This window comes from Choloepus didactylus, chromosome 10 (assembly GCF_015220235.1).
Source record: "Choloepus didactylus isolate mChoDid1 chromosome 10, mChoDid1.pri, whole genome shotgun sequence".
NCBI classification, from domain to species: domain Eukaryota; kingdom Metazoa; phylum Chordata; class Mammalia; order Pilosa; family Megalonychidae; genus Choloepus; species Choloepus didactylus.
Window position 1 is genome coordinate 7,467,283 of NC_051316.1, and position 7,893 is coordinate 7,475,175.

General features: G+C 32.4%; 1 pseudogene; it reads left to right on the top strand.

The window, feature by feature from the left end:
* The first annotated feature begins 4,784 nt into the window (after positions 1–4,784).
* LOC119505202 lies at positions 4,785–5,724 on the top strand (annotated as a pseudogene).
* Positions 5,725–7,893: the final 2,169 nt, after the last annotated feature.

Here is a 7,893-nt window from a genome sequence, read left to right on the forward strand (position 1 = left end):
AAAATTGGCATGAGGCTAAGGGTGGAAAAAGCATTTGGAAGTTCCCATAAAGGCTCATAAATTCCCATTCAAGAAAATGCTCGTTATATTCTTTTTTTATTTTCACTTACTATAATGTGATGTCTGGTATTGTTTGAGTTAGGAATAGATGACTGATGCCCACATGCTTGGAAGAGGAACTGACCTTTAATGGATTTTTCCATTTATTCAATATGCATGTTTAGTGTTCTTTCAATATATATATTCTGAAAAACATTTCAATGTCTCACCTATGTTTGTTTTATGAATTTCATTTCTTAAGCATATTTTCAAATGTTTTGTCCATTATTACACTTATCCACTAGTATAGCATTTCAGAGTCACTGGAAAAAAATGAAATGGTTCCTTTACTAAAATTTCAGAATCACACAGAGACACAAAGATATGCATACATACCAATGCACTGTTAGATGAGTTAGAGAGATGATAGAAAGGTAGGTAGATAGGTAGATAGATAAGATAGATAAAAAGATATAGATAGATAAATGGATAGACAAAGATAAGTAGTAGATAGATGGGAGGCAGATAGATATATGTGGCATATATGTACCCCAAATATAATGCTTTTTAGGTAGTTTTATGTTTAGTTTTGTTGGTCATATAATTAAATTTTATTAAAATGAAATCAAATTTTATTTTTCTAAATCAGTATTCATTATTTTAGTATGAGTAATTTGTAAAAACAAAAATGGATAAATAATTAACATGAAGAAAACTGAAAGACCTAAGTAATTTTCCACATTGGATTATAAGTATATATAAAATTAAAAAGATATAAAAATGGAGCTAATTTTTAAAGTTAATGTATGGATGTGATAATGACATACGTTTAAAATAAAATATTCATTCTTATATTCTGCTATTTTGCACTAATTTACTCAATACATACTTTTCTCTATTTTTAAAGTATTTCATGGCTTTTACTAAAAAATAAGTGCATAAAAACTTCAGATAAGAAGATTAAGTTAAAAAATGAGCATCTCTATTCTTTAAATTTATTGACAATGTTTTTATTCACAAATTACTTTAGAAAATAACATTAAATTCTCAATTTTATAATATACAATTGTCACGTATTTATTTTCTAAACACATTGTACAGCCCTTTCAAACATTTTCAAATGTCGAATTCAGTAAACAGTTATGTGTTTCTCAATGAAATGGAACTCATTGTCTTTTTGTACTTGTGGTAGTAAACATTGCAATTTTTAACTTTGTTTATTTTCCTTCAAATATATTTTAATTTGAAATGGTTTACTTATTATTTTGGTGATAGATTATAATAAACTAAGTATTTTTTAATGTTGCATTTCTAAAGTGATATTGGCCTCCTATGAAATTTGCTGTTCATCATTTGAAAATCTTTATAAATAGTCATAATTTTCAGTGGATTGGTCATATATCTTTAAAAGTGTTAATTAGTTTTATTTGTAAATCCCTTTTCCTTAAGGAAAAAGAGACTTAAATATAACAAAGTGTTGTTGTGCAATGAACATCCATATAACCATGGTTTTATCTTATATTACAAAATCGATACTTTGTCATAAGTGTTATATATCTTTTCATCAGATACTCTTTCATTTTTAAATTTTAATGTTTTCAATTTGCGTTTCAAAATGTTATTCAAAATCAGTTAACCTCTAAACATTTCAGGTTGTATATCATTAACAGAAGTCAATTATTTGAATGTGTTTGTTTAGTTTTGGGCAACATTTATATACAGTTAAAAGCATGAAATTTAAATTTGTAATATTTCATGACTATAAAACCAGGTTAACCTAACCCAAAAACAGGTTGTCATATTACCATCTCCCCAACAGAATTCTTTGTCCATCCTATGATATCTTCTCTGACCTCCCCTTCCAAAAGGCAACTAGTCCATGCATTTATTCATTTATTGACTAATTTTGCCATAGTTCATTAATCCTGCTCTATACCTTTATATAAATTACATCATGTAATGTTTACTCTTTGAGGCTTGGCTCTTTATTCAAACTGAAATTAATGTTTTTGAAAATAATTCCTGATAATAAGTGGACAAATAGCCTGTTCTTTTAAAAGTTGGAGTAATATCATATTTTATAACTAATCACTATGTGTTTGTCAATTTTCATTTAATGGACATCTGTACTATATCTGCTTATTTGTTTTGTGAAAAAAAGTTATTATTGGCATTCATATGATTATTTTTGTTGGGAAGTGCCCTTTCATGAAAGTGCTGCAGTGAGACTCCAGACCGGATCACCTGAGATGTGTAATCCAGACAGGGGTTTTCTTGCCTTCCTTAACCAGTCATTTAAGCCTGTATTTTAATTTCCAAGAAGATGCTCAATCATATCTGTTACTGTAGATAATATGGAAAATTAAAAGTCTATTGGATGGCTCATGTGTATTCTGCTAGCATCCTATTTGTGTAGTGTCCCATAAAACTTGAGACTCTTGGTAATGATCTTCTGGAATTGAAGCAGAATTTTCTGCAGCTAATGCTAGTTCCTCACATATGAACCCACAGGTGCTCCATGCCTTCTCCTTTTCCAGAATGGCATTGTGCAAAACTGTCTATCCTGCTCCCTTTGTCAACACTGTCACCAGTTGAGATAAACTGTCAGGAATTGAAAGTAGCATATATAAAAGAGTCAAAGCCAAAGTGGAAGGAAGTAGTGAAGTATTTAATCACTTTCTTTGATACTGTAAGCAATAGGGTAAACAAAGGAAAGATGCCAACTCACACTGGTTCCATTTCCCTATGGAACAGTACCACAAGTGGAGGATCAAATGGATCAGCAAAAACATGGGGTCATCTTATAGCTGAGGGAGCACTGATCAAAAGACTTCTGCACTTTTTAGGGCCTGGGGCTTGGGTTTTAAAATAATGAGTTCTGAGTCAGAGTGGAGAAAGTGTCCTTAAGGTCTCCCCTTTCTCCTTGCAATAAGAAGTTCTCAGCAGGGTCACCTGAGGAAGGTGTCCATTGTGTGTCCCTGAAAGGAAGTTCTCCTTAAGGAGGCACCTGGGCTAGGAATGCAGATATGCAAAACACCATGTTTGAGCAGAGAGACCCAAGTCTTTGACTACAATTTCCTTGAGAGACAATTGTGCTTTAGCTGTGCACTGACTCTGGTGTGGAGCAGTCAGCTTTCCCCTTCATGGAATGTCATGTAAATCCTTATAGTATACTGTGCTCAGGACAGAACATACACATAAGGCTTTAAGAAGAGCTGGACTCCTAAAACACAATAACTATTGATTAAATTACAATCAAATATTTCAGAAATTAGGGTAAAATTTAATCCACTTTTGAAGGAACCTCAAGAAAACAATAAATGTTAATGAATTTGTGATGACTTTGTTGAACAAAATTTAGTATTCTAAATTTAATCCATATTCAGGAGAGTACTGTGGCTATATATTGTTAATTGGAAAGAAAGGATATATTGTATTTAAAATCAGATTTAAGCACATGATTATAAAAATGACTCAAATCTGAGCACCACAGATTCATAGAAGCTTGCTGTGTTCCTCTGTTTTTGACAACCTTTTCTTCCATGCTACATGTAACCACTCCTATGAGTGTAAATGCATGGTCATAGCATATATTTTGGCAAATCAATAATTAGAGGCTACTTTGGACCACAGTTGGAATAACTACCACAATTCATTTCAACTGATATGATCACATGATATACTTTGGCCAATAAATTGAGAGCAAATTAATGAGTGTGGATTTCAGAGCTAACATATATGCACAAAATTATAGTATCTATACATTCTGCTAAGAGAACTAGTGACTTACAACACAGAGGATGCTTTAATAGCCTGGACATAAAATGTGCATGGTGTGGAGCAGAGCCAAAGCCAACACAGAAGGGACATGAGTCATACATTGAAAATAAACTTTCTTGCTCTCCGCACAAAGACTTAGGATGTTTTGGTTATTGCAACATAATGTAATTGCAGTTGATAATGCAATATCAGTTTTCCAAAACAGCTGTACCAATATATACACATATACATTATTATATGAGCATTTCCTTGCTCCACACCCTCACAATTTGCACTTCAGATTATATTTTCTAATCTACTGAATTTTTAGCAGTACTCTATTTTGGTTAAAGTTTTTATTTCCCTTTACTACTAATAGTGCAAAAGTAAGTAATATAAGGTTACTTATAGTCTTCTAACTAATAACAAAGTGTTTAAAAATAGTCAAAATATTTAAATTTTGCATATCAATCCATTTTTATGGTATGATAATTTTGCTCCAAGGGACCAGAAATGAAAAACAAACAATCTTTTCATCTGCTTAAATGTTAAATATAATATAATTTAAAAATATTGGTGTATTTTGCAAGGGGAGGTAAATTATTTTCAGCCACCATTTTCTCTTTCTGTAAAGTTAAGCCAATAAAAATAAGGTGATTAATCAAATGTGTGGGAATATTCTGTAATATATTGAAATAATGCACAGAGGTTGGTATAATTCTCAGCTTTAAATTGAAAAGTTATATAATTTTAGAAAACAGATAATTGTATAATGCTTGCTTTAATTTAGGGAAGAATGTAATACTTCTCCAATGGATTATTCTTTTAAATCAAATATTTGTCAAATGCACCAATACTTTTCCAATGCAATAGACATTTGATATTAGAGTTGTAATTCATGTGACAGGGAATTCATTTAAACTCATCGTTTTCATGTAAAACCATTTTTGCTTTCTCCTTCCCCTAATTTAAATAAGCAAATTTTAATGGCCAGAGTGGAACACAAGAATTCCAGCACTATCACAGAGCTGGTCCTGGTGGGATTTTCCAATCTCCACAGGCTGAGATTCCCCTATTCTTCCTCTTCTCACTGTCCTGCCTGGTGAATCTCTTTGGAAGTACAGCTGTCATCTCTTTAGTGGTTCTTGATTTCTATCTCCAGATACCCATGTATTACTTCCTCTGTCATCTGGCCTTTCTTAACATGTCTTTCCACACACGTGTTGTCCCCAAGATGCTCCTTAACTTCCTGGTAACCAGAAAAGTTATATCTTAAAACTTCTGCCTTGCCCAAACCTACATCACCTTATTCCTTGAATCAACTGGGTGCTTTCTGCTTGCAGTGATGGCTGTGGATCACTATGTGGCCATTTTTTACCCACTGAGATATCTGCTCATCATGAACGCTTCTGTGTGTCAGGCACTGGCTCTGGGGACCTGAACCATTGGCTTCTTTGACTCAGTGGTGCCTTTTTACTTGGTAATCCTTCCACTTGGTGGTCCTTATGTTATTGACTACCTTTTCTGTGAATTTCCTGTTATCCTTCACATGTTCTGTGCTGATATTTCCCTGTAGGAGACCATGATGATTGTAGGAGGGGCTGGAAGAGTCTTAATCCCTTTTGTCATCATTATCCTTTCATACATTCTCATCCTAGTGGCAGTAGTGCGAACAGACTCAACTGATGGCAGGAAAAAAGGTTTTTCCCTCTGCACCCCCACCTGATTGTTGTGACCATATATTGTGGAACTTGATTGGTTAGGTTCATGAGACCCAAGTCCCTCTACTCAGCAGAGGGAGACCAACTTATCTCCTTGTTCTATGCTATGATCATCCCAGTGCTGAATTCCTTCATTTACAGTCTTAGGAACAAGGAAGTGAAGGGTGCCTTGTGAAGAGTAATGGGGAGATACCAAAAAGCATAGCAGAATCTTTAAAGATTAAAGACAGTACTTCTTGCATTGCATTTACATCCAAACCATGTGAGACCCAGATCTAAGATGAGAATTTTGTCTTTAGTGGACTCTCAGATGAAAATGGTCAGCACATTATGAAACATTTCCCCAAGTGTTTCCCATTCAGGTTAGTAATTTCTAGAATGGATATTTATGTTCATTCAGCTTACTAAGTGATGAAATATTGTCATGTCAGCTCAGTCAAATATTTTGATAACCCAATCCTGCTATTATCATTGTCATGTCCTGTAGTCATTTCCTTTTCAATACATTGATATCTGTTTGTTAATTGTTTTTTAAAGCCCTCAAATTTTGATATGATGCCCTGCACTAGTCTACAAATCATTTCTGAATTACAGGGGATGTCAACATAAAGATATTAGTCTTACCTTTTTCCATGGGTAAGAGTGTGAAAAGGCAATGGAAAATATGAATTACATACATTCTACAGAAGAAAATATCTTTGAAGTTACTAATAAGGATTTTGTGAGTGTATAGAATCCAGTCCTCATTATTTTTCATTTCAGTTCATTTATTTTATTTTCCCCTTTGGGGTGATTAACTTTCTAAGGGGATATGATTTTCTTTAATTTAAGGAAACTTTTCTGAATTATTTAAACCTCACCTATATGCTTTTGGCAGGTAAGATATAAGAATATTAAGCATCATTTAATGTAATTAACTTTATATATTTTTTCAATTTATTAGTTACAATTTATTTGTAGCTGCTGTTTATCTAGGAGATCATAGAGAAATGAGTTTAATATTTAGAATTTAATGTAAGCTGAGGCTTTGATTACAGGTTAAGCCACTTAGTAGCTATATCTCTTTGAGCAAATAGCTTCACCTTACTGAACTTCAACTTTTCCATCTGAACAAATCAGAAAATTGAATAGATAATATTGTGAAGCTGAAACACATGTAATACAATTGAAACATAAGAAAAGCTTAATAAACACTGGATGCTATAATTTTCAAAATGCTTTTTAATTGAGAATTATGAATTTTGACATAGATTTTGCAATTTATATGCAGAAAATAACTGTGTGGCAATTCTGATAAATAGACAACTTTTCAAAACTGTCTTTGCTTATATCTGTTGATTTTGATTTGCCCATGGAAGGAGAAAACTCTCTTCTCAATGTCATGTATATTCATAATAATTTAAAGGATATCACCTCATATTTAGGAAATATGACTTCCAAGAAAGTTAATATCTTCACAAAACCCAGTGTATACCTATTCCTTGAGGGATGAGTACAACTTATTTCTATGTGGTAAAAAGTGATATTAATAGATACAGAGGTAATGCTGAATATCTGAGGAACACATGTTCCCCTGTCTTATAATTTTATTATATTCTGACTAGTGTCATATTAGGAAAAATGAAATATGTAACAAAGTCTCATAGTGTTAAGGGATGCAAATGATGCCTGATTTGTAATATAACTGCAAGTACTAGGTCTCTTTTGCAAATTTTTGCAAACATGAACGATTAACTTTCTATATCAGAGATTGTGTGCTAATTTTTCCAGGGCAGTGTCTTGTGGAATTTTATATAGCTGTGCTATCACTGTGATCCAATGTGTTGCCATCTAATGAATACAATTTTATAAGTGGTAGTATATACTACTTTCTTAGTCTCTGCTCCATACATCAAAACATCCTGAAGCAGTGTTTTATAGGGGTAACAACATTGTGTGTAAAATAAGAAGGCTTGAATCATATTCTAAATCAACACTAAATATGTAAACTTTAAGACACATTTTATTTACTATGAAACTGAGGACTAGTCTTTCTTAGTTAACTGCAAAATAATCCACTATAGTTCTAAGGAATCCTTGTCTCATGACAAACAGCCAAAAACAATGCAAGAATATTGTAAGAAATTGTAGTAGCATTCAAGTGAATTTTGAAGCAACATATATGCAGTAAAACCAATGTGTTTTCTCAATTATTGTTTGAAATTGCAACATATTCACAAAAATAATTTTTAAAAAGCCTAAGGTAAATTACTTATGAATGAAGAAAAATGGTTATTATGTAAATTAATAATAACCCTGAATAAAATCCACTTCTTCAGAAAGGACTAACAACAGATCTCCATTTTCACCTAGTGATTAAGGTTTAGTAACCTGT